This window comes from Pinus tabuliformis, chromosome 5_2 (assembly GCF_031772625.1).
Source record: "Pinus tabuliformis cultivar Carrire ecotype Pingquan chromosome 5_2, CPIR1, whole genome shotgun sequence".
In the NCBI taxonomy this organism is placed as follows: Eukaryota; Viridiplantae; Streptophyta; class Pinopsida; order Pinales; family Pinaceae; genus Pinus; species Pinus tabuliformis.
In genome coordinates, this window is record NC_142306.1 from 1,022,929,296 (window position 1) to 1,022,947,650 (window position 18,355).

Sequence of the window (18,355 nt, forward strand, 5' to 3'; positions counted from 1 at the left end):
CGTTTTCGCGGTTACATCCGGTCGGTTGTTAGGGTTTATAGTGTCCAATGAAGGGATTCGGGTTGATCCCTTCAAGGTTGAGGCAATAGTTCAGTTGCCTCCCCCATCCTCAATCCGTCAACTTCAAAGTCTTCAAGGGAAGGCCAATTTCTTGAGACGGTTTATAGCAAACTACGCCAAGATCACTAAAGGGTTCATGCGTTTGCTACGGAAAGGAGTTCCATTTGTGTGGGACGACTTTGCGCAGCGGTCGTTTGATGCTTTGAAAAAGGCATTAGTCTCTGCCCTGCTTTTGAGTCCACCGGATTATGGTAGAGACTTCCTTTTATATCTCGCTGCAGCAGAATCTACCATTGGTATGGTTCTAGTTCATGAAGATGATGCTCTTGTCGAGCACGTGATTTATTATTTGAGCCGAGGTTTAATAGGCCCTGAACTCCGCTATTCTCCGGTTGAGAAGTTGGCCTTGGCAGCTGTTCATGCTGTCCAGAGGCTCCGTCATTATATTTTGCTACGCAAAACTTTTGTCTTAGCGGCGGTTAATCCATTTCAATTTGTCCTCAGTAGGCGAGTGATTGGGGGCAAATATAATAGATGGATAGTCATTTTACAAGAATTCGATCTCGAATTCTTGTCCGCCAAGTCTAAGAAATCTATGGTCTTCGCGGAGCTAATTTCTGAGCTTCCTTGTGGAGAGGATATTGTTTATGAGGAAAGTTTACCCGACGAACATATATTCCTCATCTCTTCACAAGACCCTTGGTATGGAGATATCATTGTTTATCTCCAGACTTCGAATTTTCCCTCTACTTTCTCCAAGGATGAACGTCGCAAATTACGTCACCTGGCTAAAAACTATGTTATCATTGGTGACACATTATACCGTCGAGGGGTTGATTCAATTCTTCGACGTTGTTTAACCTTAGAGGAAGCAGAGTCTGTGCTTAATGATTGCCACAGTGGAGCTTGTGGTGGTCATCTATCCGGGCTTGCTACAGCCCAGCGCATCTTACGTGCCGGCTACTTTTGGCCTTCACTCTTTAAGGACTGTGTGGAAGCGGTCAAACGCTGTCACCCGTGTCAAATTTTTACTCGCAAGATGCGCGCGCATCCAGCTCCCCTTTTTCCCGTTGTCACCGTCGGTCCCTTCACTAAGTGGGGTATTGATTTTACGACTTGTAATCCGCCTTCAGCGGCGAATCACAAGTACATTATCGTGGCTGTAGACTACTTCACGAAGTGGGCTGAGGCCATGCCTACTTATAAGAACGACAGTGACACGGCAGCTTTGTTTCTTTTCATTCAGGTTATCTCAAGATTCGGTATCCCAAGAGAGATTGTCACTGACCATGGCAGTCATTTCCAAAATCAGCTAATGTCCGAATTGGCTTTTAAATTAGGTTTCCGTCAGGAGCATTCGTCTCCTTACTATCCTCAGGCCAATGGATAGGTCGAGGCAGTCAATAAAACTCTTAAGACGATACTCCAACGGACAATCGATAAAAATCGGTCCAATTGGCACATTATGTTGTATCCGGCTCTTTGGGCATACCGAACCTCCATCAAAACGGCTACTGGTTTTACTCCTTTTCAGTTGGTTTACGGGATGGAATCTATCTTTCTGGTCGAATGTGAAATTCCATCTCTGAAATTGGCTGTCAAGCTTCTTCCTGAGACTTCGAGTCTCGAGGAGCGCCTAGTTCACCTGGAACATCTCGATGAGCAGCGTCGAGATGCCGCCACGATGAATGAGGCCCATAAGAAAAGGGTCAAAACTCAGTATGATAAGTCTGTCCGTCCTCGTGTCTTTTCTGAAGGTGACCTTGTCTTGGTCTATGACCAAGATAAGGATGCCTTGGGGGCAGGCAAATTCAAGCCTATGTGGTACGGTCCTTTCATTATCAAACGAGTCTTAGAAAAAGGATCGTATGATTTAATTGATTTCGAAGGAAACAAGCTGGCGGAACCCCGAAATGGGCTCTATTTAAAGAAGTATTTTGCTTAGTTTTACCAGGCAATGACTTCTTTGTATTTTATTTATATTTGTACATATATTATCGAGCCTTTTCTGATATCAGCACTTTTTGGTCTGCTTTGGGAGGTGCTGATGGATGATTTGGTTTATTTTGGATTCGCCGATGGTGCTAGTCGGCACACTCGGAATCTTGCTTCCGCAGCTTGGGTACTTTATTACCCAACTGGTCAGTTGATGATATCGAGAGGCGTGTGTATCGGTCGTGCTTCAAACAATATGGCCGAGTATACAGCTGTTATCAATTTATTATCCGAGGCAATCTCTTATGGGATCGACTCGTTGGTAGTATATCTTGATTCTCAATTGATAGTGTCTCAGTTAAATAACATTTATTGGGTTAGAGATCCATTATTATATCGCCAATATTTAAGGGTGAGGTTGTTGCAAAGATCATTTATTTACATTAATTATTTGCACATTCCAAGATCTCACAATTGGTTAGCTGATTCTATCGCTAATCAAGCATTAGACTGGCATATCAATCATTCATCATCATAAAATCATGCATCAAAAAGTCAAATTGTATATATATATCGCAAAGCGTCTCGAGTGTACATATGTGTGTCCAAAAATATACAAAATTGGGACTCAAATGCCCATAATCATGTCAGGCATATCTAAACCCTCGGCTTTGGATGAGCAGCTAAATAAGTAACTATAGCATTGGCCACGCGCCGAAAGACGCGAACCCAGTCACGTGGCATCCCAACCACATGACGCTGCATATCTGGAGGAAGTTCCTCTATCTCGGCCATCGGTACTTGGCAGCTCAGTCTCGCCAAGTGTCGTTGGACGTTGTTGAGGGTCCTTTCCGCATCCGCAGCCGCCTCTTCGGCTCCTCGGCCACGCCGTCCATGCCGCGGGAATCCATCTGGTCGCACGGGCCCAATGTCTGGAACATGATCATCATATTAGTCATTTGAATCTCATCAAAAAATATTTTTCAAAATTTATCATTATATTTGAAAAATCCAAAAAAAAAAAAAAAATCAAAAATCTTACCAATCTCGCCCCATGCTGCATCCGGTGGTAACACTAGATCAGGATCTCCTCGGAAATCCAGCCCAGCATAGGGGTAGTCATCTATGGCGATGATCTGTTGCTCCCACCAAGCAAAAAAGTCATCGTCGAATGCATTCCTAGGTACTTCCCCACCCCCCAGACGTTTCATCAAGTCATCCCACCGGCCCATGCGTGGATCACGTGGACTACTGATGGGAACTGCTACCCTGGGGCGGAGTGCGGGAACCTTCTCGAAGAAGAAAGTGCATAAAATGGTTCCGTACCCAAAGTTCTTGGTCTGTCCCCTCCTGATAGAAGCAAGTTGCTCCTTCATGTTGGCAAGTAAAGGAGTACACCAGTCAAACACCGTGGTGAGACAGTCCACTGCTACGCTCATGTTTACCCGTGATGCCTGATGTAGTGAGGATGATCCGTTCACTCGAGCTATGGTGAACAAGACTATCCGCAGTGACAAACTCGCCACGTGTGGGATAGAGATCTGGCTCCCGACCTTCCGATGACCTGGGCAGTAAATTTGAACATAGTCGTCTATACTGAGACTATTCCGGGTCTTGCCCCGGGAGTGTACTACCTCTCCCCTTCGGGAAAGGCCCGTGATAAAATATATATCTTCCACTTCTACCCTGAGTGGCATCTGATCAATCACAAAAGCTTCCTCCTCGACATCCCAATAATGAATGAGTCTCTCGAGCAGACGCACGTTTGCTTTCATATTTGGCAACTTGAAGAATTTTAACAATCCGCATCCCCGTAGGGCGTCTAATGCCTCATCATTGTTCATAACTTCATTATCTACAGCTGAGTGCTCTCTTTCACGCCATGTGAGAGTCATCCTGGAAGAAAAAATAACTTTCATCCGTTAGTTTTGTATATAAAATTAGTTTGCTGCGCACACGCGGGTTCCCTTGTATACAGTCGCATGTAGGGCCATCGTATACGCGAGTTCTATACAGCCAACCCGCGTGTATGCCGCAGAGCAATTTTTTGCAAAAGTCTAACGGTGAAACATTAATTAAACTTCCTAAAAACTATCACAATTAATTGCAAGACAAGTTTAGTGCTTACCTGGAAGTTTTCGGCAAGTTTGAACGGTTGGATAAGTCACGGAGAAGTTTGCTCCTTTTGCTCCACAATTTTTGCTCTCCAAGTCAAACGGTGAAAATGGTAAGTCCAAAATTTCTTTTTATAAGTTTTGAAAATGCAAATTTTTTCAAAATTTTATTTTGTTTGGTTTCATGTCACTTTTAACTTGGGAGCTTGGAATGTCGAGATTGGGTTGTTTTTCAGGACATTTTGGACATTTTTTGACGGTTCAAGACGGTTCCATGACTGCTGACCCGTCATGGCAGGTATCGTGTTCTCACTGGCATATAGGTTAGGGACACCATTTTTCCGTTGCATTATGCATACTAGCCTCCATTTGACCGATACATCTGCCGTAGGGTCGACCCCATCATGTTATGGTTCGTAAGCCATTTTCACTCGCCGATTCTTTAAATCATGACATGATGGTAGAGCCATCCTTTTACATGGGCATCCTAGTTAGCACCTCACTGACATTTGCTGCCCATGCTGCTTCGTTTTGAGTAGGCTCGGGAGTCCTCTGTAGTCCCGCCATGACTTATGCGTTGAAGACTCATTCCTCTTTGCTTCTTCGCTTCGTTCTGGCCTTATACCCTAGAGGCTCCTATGTGTGTTGAGTTGTACTTCTGCATTGCATGTTGACCATTTGCACCTTTTGGCCTATAGCCGGCTTCACTTGGACTCGTTTTTAAGCCAACTTTTGACCATGACGTCTGCAAAATCAACCTTGCATACCCTTGACTTCTGCAGCTTGACACACCCAGATCCGTGGAAGGAACTTACCTCTGAGTGTCACTGACCAGTTTTTCACCTCCCTGCATTGAGCATAGGAACGTTCCTTTCCCAGGAACTAGATCATCTGTTTCACCGACACTCGTTCTTTCCACTGTACCATAGCATTCTTTTATTCTTTTTCCGGCTTATCAGAAAAAGACAAAAAAAATTAAATATTCCAAAAAGAGCGGGAACAGGGACATTATTTCCATTTATTTTTGGCAGCTAGAGTCAGTCGTGTCGCCCTTGAACAAAGCACTCAAAACAAAGTCTCCTCCGCATGGGTGGGATTTAGTTTGACTTAGGTACGCCATAACCTTGTTATCGAGTCAGTTCTCCCCCGATTGGTTATCTCTTCCAATCATATGGAGGGTTCGTTCGTGCCTCCTGCATGACGAACTTATACAGATTCATCATATGTTGCCACATAGTCACATTGAGTCGTGCTTTTGTTCAAGGGAAGTTAGCCTGAGTCGGCCTTTCTGCGGTGTCTCTTGACTCATTTTTCAGTCGGCCATCCCTGGTTGTCAGTGTCATGTCTATCATCACATCAGTTATATTGGTCCTTTACTCGTGCCGGTTTGAGAAGGTCCCCATTGACTTCTTGCTGGCAGGTCTTGTCCTTATCAACGACGACACCTTGCTCTGAGGACAGGCCTAGAGCCGCACCCTGGCCCTATTTTCATTATTGATAGGTCACCTTGTGCTCAGCATCGATCAGTATCATGGGTCTTTGACTGAGTGGTTTCCCTTGTGTTTGACATCAGCATACATTATCACACATTGGGATTCGTGCAGTACCTTGGTTTCCATTTGACCCTATTGGTGGATACCTCGCCTCTGTGTCAGCTTTCATTATTGGTTGGTTCAGAGGGTTTCTGTCGTGCGCTAGCCACATCTTGTGTACGCCGGAAACGTACTTCGGTTGGGTTACTACATCTTTTTTCATCTGATTCCTTCCACATTATTGGCCTACGGGTTACACTCGCGCTAGATTGATGGAGGATGCCTTAATGCCTTCCTTCTAGCGGATCTTTCCCTATCGACTCCGACTCATTGCTCTGGGTCAAAGATATAGAGTCCATTTGGCAGTACCTTGGGGTTTGCAGTCTTTAGTGGCAGATTCCTCGCTATCGACAGTGGGAAACCATCATTGTCTCCTGATTGATAGATTCTTACAGGTGTTCGACTTCAGCTCATCTATTCACACTTGTTAGATTGTACTGGGTACCTTGACGCTCATTATCATTATCGGTGAGTAGTCTCGCGTTTGTTAACGGTATACATCAATGACCGGTAATCAAACGATTTCTCACATGGTCGACTTCAGATCATTTATTCCCATGGTGTAGAAATGTACCACGGCGGTCGGTGAAGACCTCAGGTTGTATCAGCACTCATTGGTTCACTTGACAGTTGCTCCTGTTGCTGCTAGTTGATACCACTCCACCTTATATGTTGCAGTCAGTCACGGCGACATTCTATATGCTGGCACCTGAGTTTGCAGTGTAGTACCATCCTATTCCATCATGTTCAGTTGGTACCTTATGGGATCAGTCTTTGATTTCAGTGATCCGTTGCATCTTTCAGCATCATTGACAGTCTTATATGTGATATTCAGACATGTACTTACTCATTATGATCAGATGATCCATTATGTATTTTCCAGTCATTTATACTTGTATACTTAGTGGATCCACTTGTACTTGATATGCGGACATGCTTTACTTTTCCTGAGCATGGGTATGCCTGCCTCAGACAGTGTTTCTTTCTGATCTCCTTTCGGTGGCTTGGCAGGCTGAATTCTGGTGAAGTCCTCCTCAGTTTTTCGGCAGAGTTCCTTTCCTTGTACTTACATAATATATTTCAGCCATCATGTTCCCCTTCTAACCTCATACATTAGGGGGCATCTGTTATAGCTCCAAATCTCACTCTTATGGTTTGTGATGCTGCACTTATGGCCTAGGGCAACCCCTCCTTCCAGACCTGGTCCAAAAATTTAAAAAACAGTGTTTTATTCCATATACGCGACATTGCCCTGAGTTAAACGCGTGTACACGCGGGTCTGTCATACCCAACCCGCGTGTATCTATTAAAACACTTAAAAAAATAATAAATTCCTCTTTTTCGGGCGGAGATCGCGGGTTTTACCTGCTGGATCACCTGTTAGTGCCCGTGGCCCAACTGTTCCCAACCAACTCCTAACTAAAAAACTACTTTGGAGAGGGTATAAAAAGACATCAAAGGGAAGGCCAAGAGAGAGAGAAAGGAGAGCAAGATTATTATGCTGAGATTTTCCCCGTAGACCAGGTCTGAAGTCCTTGGTGCTTTCTGCACTTCCCCCATTTTGCATAGGAAACCTTTGTTTCCATGTGTATTGGTGATCATTCATCCTTGATATCATTATTGAGTAAGACTTGGAAGGAGCTCTTGTTGGAGGCTTGAGGCTGGAACGAATCCGGGAGGAAGCTTTGCTTGGAGCCTGCTGAAGGTGTTCAGGTGATATCTTTCTGTTATTTGTACTTTATTTGCCTTTATATATAAAGAAACACGTCTTTGTTCCCGAAACAATCTTTATTTATGCTTATGAGATTCTTGTCTTGAATTCTTATGCAAGTGGTTACTTATAGATTTTTATAACTAACTTTATAGCATAAAGATGGTTTATACATAAGTATCTGTACATGTACTGTTGTGTTCTTTGATTTGTTTGTCTTGCAGGTCAAAGGAAGAAGAAGGGAACTCCAAGAAGGGTTTGGACCCTAAAGGCCTTCTCGAACGTAGGACCTTAGGTACGTACCCTAAACATTAGAATTTTCTTAAAAGTAAAAATGATGGCTGTGTGTGTGTTTCTTTGAACAAGCAATTTTTAGTCTGGTAGAGTCTTAGCCCAAAGGACCCTAGGGGTACTTTCCCTTCAACCAGATGTGGGATAGCATTTTATGCAGAGGGACAGGAAAATCTATGGTACATTGACAATGGATGTTCGAAGCATATGACAGGTGATAAAGAAAAACTTGAGTCTTATTCTGCTCTAGAAAAGGGAAAGAAAGTCTCTTTTGGAATGATACTCCTGCAACTATAAAAGGAAAGGGCATTGCTCAGTTAAAAGAAAAGGTCAAGGCTAGAAATGTTTTGTATGTTGATGGATTGAAGCATAATCTTTAAGTGTCAGCCAGATGTGTGATCAAAGAACCGAGGTTATATTCAGATCAAATGGATGTCTTGTTCGTGATCTTGATACAGGTAAAACAGTGATCAAAGGCAAAAGAACTCCAAATAATCTGTACATATTTGAAGAAGGACAACAACAATGCTATCTGAGCAAGGATGATGAGCACTGTCTATGGCATCGGAGGTTGGGGCATCTAAGCTTTTCACAAATAAGGAAAGCATGCAAATATCAGGCAGTTCGCGATCTTCCAGATATCAAAATTCCTGACAACACCATATGCAAATCATGTCAGTTTGGAAAACAAACCAGAACTAACTTTCCAGAGAAGGAAGGATCAGCTAGCATGCCTCTCGAGCTAGTACATACAGATACATGCGGTCCATTCAGGAAAATAACACCTAGAGGAGAAGAATACTTGATATTATTCATTGACGATTTCTCCAGGTTTGTCTAGCTAGGACTTATGAAGCAGAAAGATGAAGCATTTGAAAAATTCAAATCCTTCAAAGCTTTGGTTGAAAATGAATCAGGTCACAAAATTAAGTGCCTCAGATCCGACAGAGGTGGGGAGTTTACCTCAAATGAATTTTTCGATTTCTGTGAAGAACATGGGATAAGAAGAGAATTCTCTACAGCTAGAACTCCTCAGCAAAATGGAGTTGTGGAAAGAATGAACAGAACAGTCCAACAAATGGCTCGTGCTATGCTTGATGAATCAGGAACTCCCGCAACTTTCTGGGGAGAAGCTGCACATGCTGCGGTTGTTATTCTCAACAAAACAAATGTCAGGGTGAACAGCACTCAAACTCCTCATGAGCTCTGGAGTGGTAAGACTCCTTCGGTAAAGCACTTCAAAATCTTTGGGAGAAAATGCTATATCAAGAATACTGATGAGCAGCTTGGCAAACTTGAACCTAGAGCAGATGAAGGCATTCTTCTTGGTTACTCTCCACATAGCAAAGCATACAAATGCTACAATAAAAGACTTGGCAGAATTGTTGACAGCATTGATGTAGTGGTTGATGAGAAGGGATACATTCCTAGGCAAGTTCATCATGAAGACATCGGAGAACATGAAGGCTACCCTCAAAGACAGAATGATGAAGAAGAAGAACCTCAAGAAGAACCAAAGGAGCAGACAAGAATAGAAGAGAAAACCCCATCTAGATATGTTCAGAAGAATCATCCAGAATCTCAGATTGTGGGGCAGAAAGAAGCAAGTGTACAAACAAGAAGAACAGTTGCAGAAGCCTCAAGCTATTTGGAATTACTCTCCTCCACTGAACCACAAAATGTGAAAGAGGCATGCAAAGATGAATGTTGGGTGAAAGCAATGGATGAAGAACTTGAGCAAATCAAAAAGAACAACACTTGGGAGCTGGTTCCTAGACCAAAGGATAAGAATGTTATCGGAACAAAATGGGTCTTCAAAAACAAATTGAATGAAAATGGAGAAGTAATTAGAAACAAGGCCAGACTTGTCTGTAAAGGGTATGCGCAGCAAGAAGGAATAGACTTTGAAGAAACCTTTGCTCCTGTTGCAAGACTTGAGGCCATCCGAATGTTCCTTGCTCTCTCAAGTTTTCAAAACTTCAAAGTATTTCAAATGGACGTGAAATCAGCTTTTCTAAATGGAGACTTGGAAGAAGAAGTATACATTGAACAGCCAGATGGGTTCATTCTTGGAAATGATCCAAATCTTGTATGCAGATTGAAAAAGGCTCTCTATGGTCTCAAACAAGCTCCAAGGGCTTGGTACTACCGTTTGGACAAATACCTTCATCAACAAGGTTTTTCAAAAGGATCAGCAGATAGCAATCTTTATATAAAAGTTGAAAATGGCAAATTGCTAATACTTGTTGTGTATGTAGATGACATTAATATGACATTAACATGTTGGCATTATGATGCATGTGTTGTACTTGATGGAAACCCTCTCATAGAAGATCATCTCACTTATATACATTCAGATGAATCTACAAAAGAGATATCAGATGTGACATAATACATAGATGCAGGACAGCTCAAAGGAATCAAATGGAAAGTTCTTAGTAAGCTTTGCCATCAAGTCCAAAGGGGGAGATTGTTGGCATTATGGCTAAAGTGTTGTCCTTGATGGCAACCCATTCAGGTGATAGATCACTGTACTTCAAGCCAGCAGCAGAGGTTGATGATCAGCTATCAAATATTGAAGAAAATAAGGGGTACGCAGGTACACCTTACAGAAAGTGCGTACCCGTAGGTACACCGTGAAGGGACCGCGGCCAGATACGCAGGTCAGCCGTTCAGGAGGTGCGTACCCCCAGTGCACACATTTCAAGGCAAAGAAATTCACATGTGGGGTTTCTTATGTTTTACTCTTGGTATTTAGCCGACGGTATTTGTGTTATTATGGTGTCGGCCCGTGGTATTGATCCATGATTTGAGGAAGAGCTTTCCTATATAAAGCAAAGGAGATCATTTGGCTTGCAGTGTGCTTGGGTTGAACATCTTATGAGAGCTAGATCTGAAATATGATGATCTCTTGGGAGTAATGTCTAGATCTAAATAAGGCGAATCTACTGATGGATTGAGATCTCTTCGGCGCATGATCAGATCTGTAGATCTGACTGTCTGGGTTATTCTTGAAGTCTTGAAATCATCTATGCCCGAAGGTACGCAGGTACAGTGAAAGAAAAGTGCGCCGGTACGCAGGCGCAGAAGCGCTGCAGGTGCGCAGATACGCAGGCACAGAAGCGCTGCAGTTGCGGAGGTGCGCAGGAAGTTCAGTGGACACAGAGCGCAGGTACGCAGGAAGTCTATTTGGCACAGTGCGTGGGTACGCAGGTGCACAGTTCAGAACAGTGCGTACTGTACGCAGGCATTACATGGGTGAAGCTGCGTACTTCTCTTGAAATCAATTTAGCTGTTCATGTTTATCATTGCTGTGTTCTGGGTTTTGAAGTGATGTCTGGTTTCTGGTATTATGTTCTGATAATAGCAGTGATTGAGTGAATGATTATGATTAGCTTCAGAATTGATGGATGAATGGATCAGGTTCTTAATGATCTGATGGACTAGATCTTATTGATGACTCTCATTGTATATGTATTGATCTAGTGATTGGGTGATTCAGAAGGTTGTTTGATTATGAGATTCAATGTTGTTGTTGGGTCCAGTATGAAAATTGGATGAAATGTGGCCTTTCAGATTATGTGTTGTGCTTCAGTATAACCAGTATGAAAATTGATGAAACATGGAGGAGAGAAGATTGTAGGTCAGCACCTACGTACTAGTATCTTTTCTAGTACAAGAGCTAAAGGAAATCTTTGGAGCATTGTAGCAGGTAGTAGCCTGCGTACTAGTAAATGGATCGGCTAGTACAAGAGAAAAGGGGGTTGTAGCTCCCGTGCTGGTATAAGACTGCACCAGTACAAAATATTGTAAAAGGATTTTCTTATTAAGAGGAAGATTGAGATGACTTGCAGCAGGTGGTTTTCTCCCGCATTGGGTTTCCACCTTATATCATGGTGTTCATGTGTGTGCCTTATGTGTGATGATCTATTCTATGTTACTACATTTGTTAACTGATAATATGGTTGATAAAGTTCTAATGCACTCATTGAAGATTAATTAACTTAATCATAAGGAGTTGTGGAAGTAGCATACATGAATCTGATTATGGAAATGAAAAAGTTTTATTAATATGATAATACTGATTCACCCCCCCCCCCCCTCTCAGTATTATTTCCAACACTAATCATAATGGTTGAACATAACTTCAGTAATAAATCATGTTCGTGAATGTTGGGGAAATTATATGTGTTATAATTCCAACATTAAATTATCAATCCGGGACTCGTAAGCTTTGAGGCACAAGCACAGGTAACACAAGATCAAAGCGTCTAATCTAAACTAACATCATGAAATCTAAAATCTAAAATTAAGTACATAATTCCTATTCCTAATTTGAAACTAATCCATTGATAAAAACATGCTCAAGCAATACCAATCACTGTTCAAACGAAACTAACTCTAATTAATCATAAGCCAAGCAATACAAATTACTATTCAAATGATTTTAATCTAAATGGAAATCTCAATCTAAATAATAAGATCTATTTAATCTAAGTACAAGAATCTTAAATCAATCAAGATTAATTTAAAATGATACCAAACTTATGCTAAATCTTAATTCCAATAAAATTCACTCTCATTCAAATGATCTTAAACTAAGGCAATGGACAAACAAGACTTCAACTAATCTAATTCCTGGGATGCATAAAACAAATCAAATAAGCATTCAAACTAACCTCTATCATCACTCTGCAATTGCTTCAAAAGAAACTAAGTAAACCAAGATTCTAATTGACATGCTTTCAGATCTAAAAGACTACAAAATAAGAAACTATTTTATCCTTAGATTACTTTAATCAAACTCAAGAAATCATTCAAACATAAGCGCATTAACCAACAATTCTATCAATAACTAATTACAATTATAATGCATCTCAAAACTAAACTACAACTCCAAACAATGATTTAATGGTCTCGTTGCATTGCTTTCAAATACTTGATTTCCAAAACACAATGTTACAAGAAATTATAGTGAATCAGTAAGGTATGGAATCGATTTCAATTCATATCTAAAAGAAATAGAGTTATCGATCTCTTATTTATCCAATTAAGAAGCACCTTTGAGTATTCCAATCGTAAACCTGTAACAAAGGGATTATTTATGCAATACAATTGTTGATCAAGACAATTCATTAGTTTGAAATGAGTTGAAGATGAAGTATTTATTTAATTTCAAGAAAACAAATTACAGTCTTTAGTACAGAATCGAAATTATGAGATCTAATTAACAAATGCTTTCAAAATAAAATCCCTACGTCTAGATCTATCCTATGATGTTTTACAAAACTTTCTTCCAGGAGGTGCTGGGCCCTTATCACTCCCAGAGCAAGTCTAAATTAACGCAATACTCTCTTTAAAAATAAAATAAAAAACACATTAATACTTACAGCAAATTGAGTGCAGAATCATAGTTGTATTAAAATTCAAAACATAAGTTTATATGCATACATTCTTTTAGTCCTTCTGAGGCAAAGCGAAACTTATTACATCAATCATTTCAATCTATCCTTTTCTTCCTCCCCACAGGCCATGGCTAAGCCATTTATAAAATTTACAAGGCGAATTTTGACTCTAACAGTCATTTTACTTCATTCTAGAAAATTGCATATTTTTAACAAATTGGCCTCAACATTATTTTCATATCTTCCTAACCATGGCGAATTTTGGAAAAAAAATTGGAGGGAACCTAATGTGTCATATTTTCAACAAAAACATCTCTTATATTTGTCTCATTCAACTCCATATCCTCGAAAAGCGTGCCCGAAGTTGGTTGTTTGGCTCTTTTTGCAAGATTCTAGAATTCTAAAAAAAAAAAAAAAATAATAATAATAATAAATTAATAAATATAAATAAATTAATAAAAAATAAAATAAAATTAAAATTAAAAAAAAATATATATATATAATAAAATAAAAAAATAATAATAATAATTAAATTAAATAACAAATAAATAAATAATAAATAATAAAAATAAAAATAAATAAATAAATAAAAATAAATAAATTAAATTAAATTAAAAATAAATAAATAAAAATAAAAATAAATAAATAAAAAATAAAAAATAAAATAGTGTTTTTTATGAAACTGCCTTAAAGACCCATGTATAACTTTTGAAACAAATTGAATCTTGAGAAACGGTTTTGGTTATAGATAATTTGTTATATTAGTAAAAAATCCCATTTTCTCATATTTTTTGTATTCACCTTCAGTTGCATGCAAATCGAGGTCGAAATTGACATTTTGAAAATTCTATGGATTTTGAGCAAATTTGTTGTTTTTCTTCTAGAGAATCACATGTACGACCTGGGTGCAATCCAACTCATGGGAAGGTGTTAGAACATAATTTTGGACAATAACTCGGTTTTCCCTAGAAGCGTGCCAAGATGTTGAAGCTCCAAATTGGATATTTTCACCTACATGAATTTATTCCGTACTCAACCTATAGCAACTAGTTTAATTGGCTTGTGAAGAATTTTGGCAATGGAACCCTACGGAAAATGAACTTAGCAAAAATTGGCATTAGTAAATCATGACTAAATCATCTCTAATCATAGAAAAGCTAAGAAAACTAATGATAATCAACCATGAGGCGTAAGATATGTATTAGCGGCAAGTTGTGGAATTGCGGTATGAAATGAGTTAAAATTTTTGAATTTAGGTTATGAAATAGTGGTACTATGTGATGGAAAAATAGGCATATTTGAGGCTCAACAATGAATATAACGCATATTCATATACATATCAAGTAACGTTAAGGTTTAGAGAACCGCCTTTGTGTTATTTTCATGGCTACATTTCATTGTCCATGGTTTCCCATGGACCCCAACTGACCTTCAAAGTGGTTTATCGGCCCCAAGGCACAACACTCAGTGGCATATATGTCTAATCCTTTGACCAAGGATTCTAGTTGGTAATTAACATACCTATTGACATCACAGTCAATATTTTTCTGGTCATAAACATAATACAAACATAGGCACATGAATGTCATAATCACATGATAATAGAAATAATTAATAGCAAGAATTCCCACTTTCTCATTGGATTCCTCACAAAATAGTGAATCTCATTGGATAACCTCATTGTGTTATCCCAAACATGCCATTCATATATTCATCAATTTTTATAAGCATAATCAATCATCCTTCCACAAGAATGATTCCTGACAACAACCTGTCAAATATAATGGCATTGCATATACTCATTTAATCATCAACATGTTCATGAATATAGTACATATTCACATAATGTTAAACAAAATCAAGTTTAAGAGAACCTCCTATTGAAGTCAAAAATTGTCTTCTTTTCTACAACCCTTTTTTCTTTCCTTTTCATCCTTTTCATGATAGTTTTCTACATTTCCAGTTGAAAGGTCACCTTATTTATGCTCAAACATCATAAAAGGTATCAATCATTCATGGTTTTTATCTATGAAATTTAATCAAAACATTCCTATAGCTACCGAATTTCACTCTTTCTGCAACTAATTGAAGATTCTACAGTTACATCCATGGTTAGACAGGTTCCAGTATGTTGGAGAAGGAATTAATAACATAGGTAGATAGGAAATGATCGACACATGGACATACACCTATCATAATGATATGGAAAGTCACCCAATTCAAAAGATCTGATGGTCAAACCAAAATTCAACTTTGGTTTGAATGCTCCAATGATGTGTAGGTTTTGAAGGCAAGTCGTGGCATTATCAAGCAAGCGTGGAATTGGACGAGAAGAATTTGGAGTTAACATGTCAAATCAGAATCTTCTCATGATTTGTTCTTTTAGTAGCAAATCATGAGAAGAAAGACTCCAAATTCAATTTCATTTCTTAGTTATCAAAGTAGAAACTTGTCTCTTGTATTATGACTCTTAAGACAACTTTTTAATAGAGGGTTATAAAAAGCTTTGAGGCAATGTAATAGACACACTTTCTCTTGTTAGATTTACAATCATTTGTTGTGGAAGACCTCTGCATTTAATATAAATACTTTGCTCTTTGGTGACCTATTATGCAACCAGCTCACAAAATACAAGAAGAGATAGATCAACAACTTCAAAATTAGCCTCTTCGAGGGGGAAAACTCCTTTACATTACACAAATGAGCAATTCTTGGATGATACAAATGACAAGACCTCCTTTCTATATATAAGAGTCTAAGGGGTCACAATATAATCAGAAACTACATAACGATAATATTGTAAGGGCACAACAATAACAATAGTGGGCTTCTATGGGGCACAATAATAACAATATGGGGACTACATGGGCACAACAATACAATAAGGGGGTTGCACTAATAACAATAAGGGGTTACATTAGTATCATAGGGACCTAACGTGGCCCTCTCCTTCAAAAAAGTGTTGTCCTCAATGCTTAAGTAGTTCCAGATGCTTTTGTATAAAATTTTCATCCTCCCATGCGGAATCTCTAGCGGGTAAGTTCTTCCAGTTGATGAGATACTCTGAAATTGATCAATTTCGTAGTTGTCGAGTTCTTGATTCCGTGGTTGCTTCAGGTTCCAACATGATTTTCCTTCCTCATCAATTTTCAGCAATATTGTTTGAACTGGGATCTTGTCACCTATAATGTTCTTTAAGCATGAAACTTGGAAAACTGGGTTCACTCAGGTAGATGTAGGAAGCTCCAATTTTTATGCCATAGTACCAATATTTTGTAACACCTTATAAGGACCATAGTACTTTGGTGATAATTTTTTATCTTTCTTAGCTTGCTTGAGGGACATTTGTTTGTATGGTTGTAGCCATAAAAATACCCAGTCGTCTACATCAAAACTTCTTTCATTGCAATATTGATCTGCATGTTGTTTAATTTGATTTTGTGCCCAATTGAGGTTATCCTTTAAGAGTTGTAGAACTTGTTGTTGATGCTCGATGTGATCTTCCACTGCTTAAACCTTAGAATGATTGTCCAAGACTTTTTGGAGATCTGTAGAAATAGATTATTTTGTTGTTTGAACCTCTAGTAAACATAATTGTACAATTACACCCCTTTTTTCTTTCTTTAGAATATTTTTCATGCCATTAGAGCTGATTATCTTTCTTGGTTTCCTTGCGATACCCCTTAATTCAACTTCCTTTCCTTCCAAAAAAAATTTCAAGAAAAGTTGTTGAAAATTAAAAGCTGTCATACCCAACGATTGTAACCATTGGACTCCTAATACAACATCAGCACCACCCATTGGAATGGAAAGCATCGGATTATTCAATACATATTCTCCCATGCATAGCTTGATATTATGGCACTTTCCAGAGAAATTTATGGTTCCTCCTTTTGCAACCATCACTTGACACTCTAGTGCTAGATATAAGAAGCAATTCAATTCCTTGGCCATCTTACAATGAATAAAATTATGGGTACCACCCGAATCAATCAACATTATTACCTTTTTCTTCTTAATACATTCTTCTATCTTGAGAGTTTGATGAGTGGTAATTCCTGCCAATGCATTACAAGATATGGTCAGATTCATTTCTTCTTTCTCTGGGGTTGGTTCCTAGTGTATATCATCTTCTTTTGACGTTTCTTGTTCATTTTCTTCCTCCTCTTCCCAATCTATGTAAATTAATTTCTTCTCAACACACTTATGACCTTTAGTGTATTTGTTATAAAAAAATGTAACAATATATTTTCCTCTTTTTTCTTCCAATTGTTGTGGTGTCAACCTTGTATGTTGTGGAAGGCTAGGAGCAACAACACTTCCATCTTTATAGTTGTGAGTGGTAGGATTCTTTGTTGCCATAATTTTTCTTTCAATTTTTCTTACCAACCTAAATGCCTTCTCTAATGAATCAGGTTCCCAAAGACTAACCTCATGTTGGATGTTATCCTTTATATTTTCTCTGAAGACATCAACCCTATTCTCCTATGGAATATCATTTACCCTTATATTCAATTTTTGGAAGTCCTCAATGTGCTCCACTATTGAACCCTTTTGTTTGAGATTTATCAATTGGCTAAAGAAGATGTTTCTCTTTCTATCCCCATAATGTGCTATCATTTCCTCCGTAAAAATTGACCAAGTGACAAATTTTTTATGAGATCAAAGCCATCGGTACCATACAAACTGATTAGGTTCCAAATATAAAATTGCAATGTGTACCTTTTGTGTGTTTTTCACATTATGGAGATCGAAATACTGCTCCATCTGTTGTATCCATGTTATGGGATCCTTTCCATCAAACTTCCTCATATCGATCTTTGGAATGTGGCGGGTCTTAAATTTAATTTTAGAGTCTATGAAATCATGATTAACATTTCTTTTGTTCTCATCATGAGTTTCCTCTACTATCTTTTCGCCATTAACAAGTCTTTCTTGTAGCAACTTTGTCAAACCTTCCATGTCATTCTTCAAATCTTCCATGTTGCCTTTCAGTTTTTCTTCTATACCATCAATCTTAGCTTCCATGTCACTCTTCAAACCATTCATCTTATCTTTGATTCCATTCTTCAAACCATCCATCTTAGCTTCAATTACTTTTTGTGAGAGCAAAATTTATTGCACTTGGTCTCGTAATTTTGATATATCATGTTGCATTTCTTCCTCTTCTTCATGCTTCATAGTAGAGATTTCGGGTTACTTACTAGGTGTTTCCATTTTCTTTATTCGAGTCATCAATTGATGATA